This window comes from Zingiber officinale, chromosome 4B (genome assembly GCF_018446385.1).
Source record: "Zingiber officinale cultivar Zhangliang chromosome 4B, Zo_v1.1, whole genome shotgun sequence".
In the NCBI taxonomy this organism is placed as follows: Eukaryota; Viridiplantae; Streptophyta; class Magnoliopsida; order Zingiberales; family Zingiberaceae; genus Zingiber; species Zingiber officinale.
Genome location: NC_055993.1, coordinates 61,325,429 through 61,337,244, shown reverse-complemented (window position 1 = coordinate 61,337,244; position 11,816 = coordinate 61,325,429). Strand labels below are relative to the sequence as shown.

Here is an 11,816-nt window from a genome sequence, read left to right as displayed (position 1 = left end):
CAAATTTTAATTACAAATTTTGAATTTGAATTTTAAATTTTAATTACGAATTTTAGATTTTAATTACGAATTTTAAATTTGAATTTTAAGTTTTAATTACGAATTTTGAATTTGAATTTTAAATTTGAATTTTAATTTAAGTTTTAATTACGAATTTTGAATTTGAATTTTAAGTTTTAATTACGAATTTTGAATTTGAATTTTAATTATTAATTTTAATTGTTTTTCTGCTAGCTCCCCCTGGATCATAGCCTCGATAAGGTTTATCGAGGTAATGTATTTGATCCTTAGGAACCCAGTAATGTCCAAGTCCTACTTGATTGATCAGATTGGACTTGGCAACCCAAGCTTGGGCTGATTTACTATTTGGTTTGTTTATTAAGGATAGGTAAGATTTATATTTCTTTTTATATCCTAGTCCAGTTCGATTGTAGATTGCCCTTTGAGTTCCAAGAATCAAGTCAAGATTCTTGGATCCCAAGGAAAATTGCTCTAGGGTTGTTTTCAAATCCTTGACTTGACTTTTCAGATTGGAATTCTCTTCCTCAAGTTTTTGAACTTGAGTTGAGGTTCCAGTCTGAACTTGATCAGTTAAGGATTCGTTGTTAGGTGTTTCTTTAAGGAGTGTTACCTCCTTTAGAAGTGCTTTGATTCGAATCTTGGACTTAGCTACTTTATGCATTAAATAATTAATTAAACTATATAAACGACTTTTACTTACAGAGGGGTTCGGCCCTTCGGAAACGGATGCGGATCCGTGGCTTCTCTCGGACTCGGCTTCCGATTCGTCCTCACTTCCGGATCCGTTGGTGTAGTCCCTGGCTGTCAAGGCGAGAAAGTTCGTCTGTTCTAGTTCTTCGTCGTCGGATTCCTCGGAAGAAGACTCGTCCCATGTTGCCTTCAATGTCTTCTTTCTTTTGGGTTTCTTTGAATCCTTCTGGTTCGGGCAATTTGCCTTGATGTGACCCTTCTGATTGCACCCGTAGCAGGTCACTTCGAATTTAACCTTCGAGCTTGGCTGGGCTTCTTTAAGACTGGATGGATTTTCTGAGATCCTTTTTGTTGAAGCCCTTCTTTTTGCAGAGCTTCTTTACTAAGTTGACTATCTCGGTTGTAAGTTCATCATCGTCTTCCGAATCTGGTTCTTCTTCTGACTCAGGTTCGGTTCTTCGCTTGATTTTTGACTCACGCGATCTCCCTGTTCCTGCAACCAAAGCCAACCCTTTCTCGGTCGGGCGTGCATTAGTCTGTTCGTGAAGTTCGAATTCTGCAAAAAGTTCATCTAATTTAATGGTAGATAAGTCCTTGGAGACCTTGTAGGCATCTACCATGGATGCCCACAAGGTATTCCTTGGAAAGGCGTTTAGAGAATACCTAATGATGTCCCGGTTGTCTACCTTCTGTCCAATTGCATGAAGACCATTGAGCAGATCTTGAATCCGGGCATGGAATTGGGCAGCTGTTTCACCTTCCTGCAATTTGATGTTAAATAATTTATTAAAAATTAAGTCTCTTTTACTTACTTTGGTGTCGGATATCCCTTCGTGAAGTTCAATTAGCTTCTCCCACAATTCTTTGGCGCTGTTGAAGGGGCCGACGCAGTTGAGTTCTTCTTTTGATAGGCCACACGGAGGGTGCAGGTTGCCTTGGCATTAGCTTCCACCTTCTTGATCAAAGATGCATCCCAGTCCTCGAACGGTAGTGGTTTGCCGGCACTATCAGATGGTAATTGGAATCCGGTTTTGACGATCATTCAGACTTCAAAGTGAGTCTGGAGATATGCCTCCATCCGACCCTTCCAGTACCCGAAGTCGTCTCCGGTGGATAGCGGAGGGCGGGCTGTACTGTAGCATTCTTGAAGGGCCATTTCAGATTAACCTAAAATGAAAAACAACCAACAAAATGTCCCAGGACTTGGTCCTGGCTTAGTAGTGCGGAAGGAAAACAAATGGATCACGAACTCGGGTGGTGTTGCACCAATTCCGAGAAAAACCGATTCGAGGGAAAAAGAATTAGAAAATAGCTATGAGGCTAAATTCTAATCGACTCCGAAAATCTAAAAAATACCACGAAATTTTTTTTTGAATGGTGGTTGCACCGATTCAAAATGACCCCGCTCTGATACCAATTGATGGATCGAAAGCGCTAGAGGGGGGTGAATAGCGCTCGTGGCTGATTCATTTTTCGAAATCATAAAAGCTTGTTCAGAAATAACGCAGCGGAAAGTAAATAAAGTGGACACGAAGGATTTACTTCGTTCGGAGCCTTGTGACGACTCCTACTCGAAGACCCGCGATCCTTGATCGCTTCCGATGGGCAACAACTATAATTCGTAAAAGCTATTACAAGCTAAGTACAATTTAAGCAGTAAATAATATTGTACCGACAATAAAAAGACTAAAACTGAAGCTCCGGGTTGTCGTTGCAGCACTTCTGAGTTGAGACGTTAGCAGCTTGTCGCACGGAGATTGCTTAGAAGATGTTTAGAAGATTGTTGTTTTAAAGCTGCACCTCAACCCTCCTTTTATATGAGGTTCCGGGCGCCTGGAGTGTGACGTGGCCAGCCAACTAGGTTGCTCCACGTGGTGAAGTCGCGCAGGGGATAAAAGTTGGTCCCGGGCGCCCGGACCTCTTTTTTCCAGGAGCCGCTTCTCCTGCAAAACAAGGTTAGTCCGAGCAATTGCATACCCTGCAAGACAATGTTAGAATCTGATAATTCATAAGTGAAAAAGAGCTGACAGTCTTCGGACTGTCCGAGTCTGACTTCGGATTTTCAACCGGAAATCCTAGGTCGACCCGATGCCTACTGTTCCCTCTATGGGGAACGCGTCCTCACCTACTCCACTCAGGAGAATTACCTCATGCCAGTCCGGTCCTCCAGACCGACTGGACTTTTCACCTAGGGTTACCACCCCCTAGGACCTAGGGTTACCGCCCCCTAGGACCTAAGGTTACCACCCCTTAGGGTTTTTCACCTGCCTAACCGCAGCTAGGACTTTCCTGAAACACTCATTCAAACATGTTAGATCACACACTAACCTAACTTTGAATCCTTTGCCATTATCAAAACTAACGTTCGATCGTCGGATGCTTCCCGCACCAACACTACCGTGATAAAACTAACCTTACTTGATCTTCCACGGCTAGGGGGATTTGATGGTACCCCTGATAAGCGTCCAGCATGTAGATTTTTTCGCAGCCGGCAGTTGAGTCTACAAGCTGATCAATTCTGGGCAAAGGATAACAATCTTTAGGGCTGGCCCGATTGAGATCCCGGAAGTCTATGCAGACTCTCCACTTATTGTTGGGCTTTGCCACTAGAACCACGTTGGAAAGGCAGGACGGGAATTGTACTTTCCTAACGTGGCCTGCTTTCCTGAGCTGGTCTACCTCAGCCCGGATAATTTTGTTTTGATCGGTCAAGAAGTTTCTTTCCTTTTGCTTGACTGGCTTGGCGTCAGGCAAGAGATGTAGCTTGTGCTCGACTACTTCAGGCTTGACCCCTGGTAATTCTTCAGTGGACCAAGCGAAGACATCTCTGTTATGAACCAAGCATTGACTCAGATCTTCTTTAAGCTCGGGCGGTAGGTCGCCAGCTATACGGGTGAGACTCAGGGCGCTCAGGATATAGCTGGACTTCCTCCCAGGGGATGAGTTCTTCTGCTATAGGCATAGGCTCCTTCTGAATGGCGTGAACGACCTCGTCCTGCGTCCTCTAAGCCTTGCTGTAAAATATCGAAAATGGGCGAAGCACCATAACGGAATTTTTCGAAATTTTTAGAAATTTTATGGGAATTTTTCGGAGACAGTATGACTTGAGTTACGGGGATAAAAATTAGGCCCCGGGAAGACCTGTTTAAGGTACTCAATTTAAACGAGGAAAAATTGAATTTATTTATTTATTTTTTTCGTTCTTTGTTTTCGCCGTTCTTCTCTCTTTTCTTCCCCGCTGAACTGAAGCCCTAACCGGCGATGGTTTCTTCCCCTTCCTCGCAATTAAAGTCATGCCCGATTTCTTTTCTTCTCTTCTCTTCTCTTCCACTTCATCGCCGAAGCTCTCCAACTCGATCAACCTCTTTCTTCCTCCCCGAGCCCTAGTCGTTTCTCCCCGACGCCTCCTTTGCCCGATTGCCTCTGTCGATCCCCCATCTCTTCCTCTAATCCAACCGTGCAGCGTCGAGAGTTTCCCTTTCTTCACGCCGCTGTGCCCTAGCATCGTCGCCGACCACTGCGGACCCACGGTTGCTTGTCACCAGCCTGAAATCGACACCGCCGGTCCGTGCCCTCTTCCCCGATCACTATCGATATCACGCCTCAGTGTCGGTTGCTGATCAGCAGAGATGTAATACCCCGGTTCTGAGATTCTGGTTAAGTATGACTTAAAAGGTTAGATGGTACTATCCATATCACCAAGGTACACCTTTCTTTTTGGAAGCCCAAGCTTAAGAACTCCAAAGTTAAGCGTGCCACCTCCAGTCCTAGTCTCGCTCTCTTCTGATTTTCTTGCGTCATGCCCTAGATTTCCTCTTGCTACCAGATCCAAACAAAACGGCAGTGAGGTGAGCAGCGTATCCTTGTTGATTTCTTCGATTTCAATCTTGATCAGATCAATTAATTCCTGGAAGTGTATCTGGTTTTTAGCGGCTGCCCCGATTCCGACAGCAACTACCTGTTGTGGACCAACAGAAGAGACTTTGGTGTTGAGGTAAGATATTTAATTAGGTTGGATTAGGTATGAGTTGGATTGTGTAATTGTTTGTACATGTGTAATTGTAATTAGGTTTATGTTATTGTGTTGATTAGGGTTTTGTCCTAATTTAGTGTAAGAGATTTTATTTAACTATTTATACGAATATAGCTAAATAAAATATATATTTATTGGTGACACAGGACTTTGACGCAAGACGAGTATCTCGACGTTGGATTTAGACCAGATTCGATCTATATTGGAGGCGGCTACCTTGACTTATCTTTTGATATGGTCATTTGATATGCATAGTAAATTTTAATAAAGAGTAATAGTTATGTTTATATCTGCATCGGTATATCATTATCTATTATCTAAGCATGCTTTGATTGTTACTTGTTTAGCGTTCATGTTTTACCCTTCAGATTTCTTATGATCATAGAGGTAATGATATACCATGCCTTTTGATATATCAGACTAGGTTTTTATCATACCTTACCTGTGTACTTTAGATCTTCAGATTTGACCCATTGATGCTAGGGTACACATTTTATATATATGGATAGGTTTAGGATATTGTCATGTTTAGTGTCATGCATCATCTTGCATGATTGCATGCTGCGCGATAGTCGGCTCCATTATTGTTGAGCACATCGCCAGTTATATGGATCTGCACACACAACCACTCATGTGTTAGTGGTTCATATCAGTCAGGGTGTGTTGCAGCAGGTTGCTTTGTCAAGGGCTCCATTGGTCCACTCATGGGTAGTGTGACGCAGCATTGTAGTAGGACAGGGATCCCTCCTCTGGACTTGCTCAGGGAGATGAGAGCATTGAGCTCCCCCACTTATGATTTAGGGTAGGAGGATATATGTACTCCGATAGCATCCTATCCACTTGGTCACTCATCAGGAGCAGTGATAGCAGAGTGCACGGTTGTCATAACCCTACCCACTCGGTCTCACCATTGTGTGTGAGACGGCTGATTGGAGAGTAGGGGTGACCAAGACATGTCATTGACATCATACGCATTGATGTATTTATTGCTTGTGTTTGCTGCACTTGTATGCTGCATATTGGTTGGATGCATATGATTGACATGCATACAGGATTTTGATACCTCTCGATCTGACAACCTTGTTATACTTATTCTCAGGTCCTGGTTAGTACAGTTTTCTCCTGTTTATTTAAGTTACATTTATCATTTTTATATCAGAAGACTGTACGTATGATTAGTGCTAGTTGTTATTTTCTTACTATGCATGTCAATATTACCCGCTGAGGAGTTGACTCACCCCGTGGATATTTACTAATTTCAGGTTGAGGCTGTCCGGAGGAGTTCCAGTCGTTAGTCCCCTGCAGGTCACGAGAATGTGTTGTTTCGGTCTTTTGGTTTTCTTATGATGATATCTAAATGATATTGTAGACTTGTGTTGATTTTGACACTTGGATACTATATGATTTTGCTTTATTGTCGATGAGTTTTATTTGGATGTGTTTTTGCTACATACCTGCCTGGATGGCAGAAGAGGTGAGTTCGTTGTTATTTGTATTTTATGGGTGTAGTAGAGTAGGATATCGATTTTGAGCTTTATGGGTGTAGTTGAGTAGAATTTTTGACTTAGTTTTTCTTATCATTGCATTAGTTTAGTTTTTATTATTAAACTACGTGGGTGTTGCTTATTATTTATATATATTATTCTCGTGTTGGCCGAGGTATTTGGATGGATGTATAAGTTTCAGATTGTCACCCGTATCGGGGAAGTGTTGCCGAAATTTTTTCTGACAGGGACTCCCCCGGGACGTGACACTTGCGAGCTTCCACTTTGACCATGTTAATATAACATCACCGAGAAACCCTCTGCTCCCCCCTAACTTCCCCAACTTGCTCTCCCACGGGGAATTTAATTTTTTGATGAAAAGTGGAAACAGCAGCTCGGAACTCGTGTAAGGCTGGTCGACCCAAAATGATATTATAAGAGGAGGGTGAGTCTACTACGATGAAGGTGCTCCTCCTAGTCCTTACTAGTGGTTCGTTTCCCAAGGATATGGTCAACTTGATCTGGCCCATGGGTCTTACCTCGTTACCGGTAAAATCATATAGAGAAGTGGCTACTAGTTGGAGCTCACTGGCGTCGATTTGCATCTCTTCAAAAGCAGACCTGAATAATACGTTGACAGAGCTGCCGATGTTAACGAAGATTCTGGCCACACGACTATTGGCAATAACAGCCTTGATGTTGAGGGCATCGTCATGAGGTAACTCCAATCCTTCCAGGACTCGTGGTCCGAAGCGGATGACCAGGCCAGCAGCCTACTCCTAGCTGCATCCAACAGCGTGGATCTCTAACCGGCGCTCCTGAAATTTACGCGTCCTGTCTGAATCTCCGTCGGTGGGTCCTCTAGAGATCATACCAATGTCTCAGATGACCACGTTACCCCTATTTTCGGCCACACGAGCTTCTCCAACGTCAAGCAGCTAGTCGACGTCAAGGACCACGAGTACTTCTCCTATTTGGGGCAGAAGACGCAGCATGAGGCCGCCAACCAGGCCAAGGTCGACGTCGCCGAGGCCAAAATGAAAGGCGAGATCGGCTCCAAGGAGCGGGACGGGCAGAAGAAGCAGAACGCGTCCAAGATCGATGCAGAGACGAAGATATACTCGACGCAGAGAGAAGGGGAAGGGATAAAGGTCGAGTCAAAGGTGAAATCCGAGGTCAAGATTTATCAAAACATGAGGGAAGCAGAGGTGGCAGAGGCCAACGCGGATCTGGCTATGAAAAAGGCAGAGTAGCAGCGGCAGGCCAAGGTGGCCGAGGTTGAAGGCAGCAAGGCGGTAGCTATAAGGGAAGCTGAGCTACAACTGGATGAGGAGCGGAGGAATGCGCTGAGGGAGACCGAGAAGCTCAGGGCAGAGTTGCTCAGGAAAGCTTTAGTCGACTACGACATGAAGGTTCGCTCCTCTTTTTCTTTCCCCCTTAATTGCGCAGTCAATTTGTTCGACAAGATTAGGCGGAGCAGGAAGCTACGTTTGAGCTTTGTGTGCATGTACAAGAGGCAAATTGGGAGCTGTACAAGAGGCAGAAGGAAGCCGAAGGCCTCCTGTACGAGCAGGAGAAGCTTGCGGAAGGGCGCAGAGCCACGTCCGAGGCTGCGCGTTTCGCTCGGCAGAATGAGGCGGAAGCAGAGCTTTACGCCAAGAAGAAGGAGGCAGAGGGCTTGGTGGCAATGACACAAGCACAAAAGCTGTACATCGCTTCGCTGCTTGGGGCGCTTGACGGAGATTACTCAGCGCTCCGGGACTACCTCATGATCAACGGCGGGACGTACCAGGACATGGCGCGGCTTAACGCGGAGGCCGTCCGCGGTCTGCAGCCAAATATAACCGTGTGGACTAATGGCAGCGGCGATGGCGCGGAAGGAGGAGGGGCGATGAAGGAGATGGCCGGAGTCTACAGAATGTTGCCGCCGCTGCTGAAGACGGTGCAGGAGCAGACCGGAATAGAGCGGCCGACTTGGATGGCGAGAATGACGGAGACGGCAGTTGTTTGATTGATGAATATTACTTCTATAATATCGCATTGTTGTACTATATATAGCTCCATAGAATTTGTAACAGCTGGTGTCTGTGAATCGTGCAGTGTGTTGTAATTTTAATTATATTTATATTTCCTTTTTCAATAAATTAATATTTTATTTGAAATAATATTAAATAATTGATACTTTTTCCTATTTTTTTGACCATTGGTCTCCTACAATCATCAAGAACAAGAGACATACGTGAGGTCATATCATGTCTAGTCTGACAAACCAACGAGATTGCATAGAACGATAAAATTATGGTCTACGGGCACTGCATTGACTCACGGGCTGAGTTCGTAAATTGTACTAATTAATATACATATAAATGAACTAAATATTTATAACAAATTTAATATTATATTTAATAAGAATTATTTATATTCATTTAATATATTAAAATTAAATTAATTAAATAAATAAATTTAAATAAGTAAATAAATAAATTTGAATATATATGTATTCAGTTTATTAATATTCGTAAATAATATTTATGTACAATGTTTTGTGAATAATATTTATGAATCATATTTATTAATAATTTTTTTTAATATACGAAATAAATAATAAAATAAAATAAAATAAAATAAAAAAGTTTAAATGATCAAACTTAATAACCAATCAAATAATTTAAATTTTCAAATAATCAAATAAATTTGAATTGAGAACTCAATAACATCTAAACGAATTAAGCTCGAATCAAATTCAAGCCAAACTTGAATTTAGAACTTGATAATATCAATATTCAGTTTATTAATATTCGTAAATAATATTTATCTACAATGTTTGTGAATAATATTTATGAATCATATTTATTAATAATTTTTTTAATATATGAAATAAATAATAAAATAAAATAAAAAAATTTAAATGATCATACTTAATAACCAATCAAATAATTTAAATTTTCAAACAATCAAATAAATTTGAATTGAGAACTCAATAACATCTAAACGAACTAAGCTCGAATCAAATTCAAGCCAAACTTGAATTTAGAACTTGATAATATCTAAACAAATTAAATTCAAATTAAAATTAAAATAAACTTAAACTCATAAAAAATAAATTAAACTAAATTTAAATAATCATTTTAAAAATTTAGATCATTTTAAATTTAACTTGACTCTATTACTTTATTAAATAAATTTAAATACTTTAAAACTTAACTCGACTCGTTTGTAACGGTATCCGATAGAACCTTCTGCAACTGATGTGGCACGAGTAGAGAGACATTCTTGCTGGATACCATCCACTGGTGTGATACACGGAGAAAAGAGTAAACTTATCTCCTTAATTTAGAGGAAACAATAAATTTTTATCTTTTTTATTTTTATACTTGTTTTTGAATTAATGCTTCCATATTTATTTTATGCTTAACATAAAATAACTAAATAAGAAAAAGTGGAATTTAACATTCATAATATTGTATCAGGACAAGTTGATAGTATGTTAGTGAAATTTAACGAAAGTATATCTCTAGATTGGACAAGGCGTATCTTATCTGGTAGAACTAATCAAGTGGAACTGGATAAATCTTTATCTAGCTAATCAAGTGGAACTGGGTAAAGCTAAATCACATCATCTTAAATTAGTTAGATTAAAATTTTATATTAAGTTAATTAGTTAAGTATGTAATTTCTTTTTTTATAAGCTTTGTTTAAGGATGTAGTTACTCCAAAATAACCCCCTGAGCCTCACCATAAATTAAAAGTCGACTTAAAAAATGCCCACTTAATTAACCTAAAACTAAATCTATATCTAAATAAAGAACAAATTAAACTCATTTCCCAATTCATCACCAATTAATTAAGTAAAATTGAATATCTCTCGAAACTTAAAAGGTTAAATGATTTTAGAATGGGTGAGATGTAAGTTTAACAACATGTTTTTTCGTTATGCATAAAGCTAGTATTAAGTTAATAGAATAGGACTTTCATCTGCAGTACTATACATTATTAATTATATAATATCATTGAACTAGCATATGTACTATCATAGATTTCATGCACCTATAAATCTAGTCTTCTTAGATGAATCTAATGATTAATACATAAAATGTTATCATCATAAAGTCTGGGGTTCGAATCTCAACAAAGTCGAGATAAATATTTTCTTTATGTGCTAGTTACTATTTCAAAAGTTAGTAGTCGTCCGTGATTTACCTCCTCCGTATTGACCTTAGAACAGATTGACGAAGAATATTAGGACAAACGTATTCGTCTTTTATCACTATGCACCTATAAATCTAGACAGATTTTGTATCTTACAAAGACTTAATATAACTTATTTGCATATTGAGTCATATAAATGGACGTGTGATATTAGGATTTGAACTCTGATTCCAGATGTAGAATATAATATAATACATTGAAATGAACCAAGGGATATAAATCAAAATATATCTCTGGTGACTAACCTTTGACCAGACTTAATGATCACTTGATATCATCTAAAGTCTTCACTAAAGGAGTTAGAAATTTTCCCAAGGATAATAATTTAGATAAATGATTAAATTATAAAATTATTTTTGAAATTACTAAATTGATAGAATAACATAGTTCAAGTGATCGATCACCCAATAACGACCAAAATTAGATTGTAAAAAAAGCATTTACTTGTCGACTAAAAATCATTTCCAATCGATCAAATATGATCAAAAATTGATTGTTAGTTTGACTGACATGATTTAATCGGTCGATCAATCTCACGGGATGGGTCAATCGATCTTCCTAGGAATCCGAGAAAGTTACCCATGTGACCATGATTATTTATATTTCAGTCGATAGATATTACCTTTCGGTCAACCAATCACCTTGAAACCATCAAAAGTTAATCTGACAGTAACTTTTCAGTCGACCCATTATCTCAATCAATCCATTAAACTCACCCTATAAAAATAATGGTCGGCAGAGGTCGACCAACAACCAAAATCTATCCCTCCTTCCTTCCTTCCTTCCCTCTTTCCAGTGCCCAAATAGATCATCCGATGCCTCCAAAACCTCAAAATACCTCGGTAATGAGTCTAAATCTCTCTCCATTAATTCATAATATTCTTCTTTACTTATTTTAATGTTTATATAGTCAAAGCCATCGTACTACACAAGACTAGTCCAATTCCTTAAGCCCCAGCCAAGATCGTAAATTTCCCACAAAAGAACTAAGGCATTCATTTCAATCTAGGAGTTTTCATTTAATAGGGATTCAGTATTTAGACATATCATTCTTCACTATATATTGTCCTGATGTAGTTGAAGTTATCAACTACGATGCATTATTTAAACTAGTAAATTGCATGCATTGTGTTAACCATGATCTACGTGCAGAATTCTACCATAATATATCAGACTGATAAATTTCACTATAAGACTAGGGTAGCATGCTAAGATTATTTTTGTACGTTGACATGGTTTGATTCTTTCTTGCCAAAAGTTTATAACAACCCTTTTTACTACTTCCCCATATCTAGAGACTTTACTTGAACCTTATTTCCATCTTACATTGGATATCTTCTACGCTGATTTTTTTGAAAGTACTCATCCTATTACAATGA

The 11,816-nt window shown here is 39.5% G+C and overlaps 1 pseudogene; it reads left to right on the top strand.

Annotated features, from left to right (window-relative positions):
- Window positions 1-6,687: 6,687 nt before the first annotated feature.
- LOC121978283 lies at window positions 6,688-8,390 on the top strand (annotated as a pseudogene).
- Window positions 8,391-11,816: the final 3,426 nt, after the last annotated feature.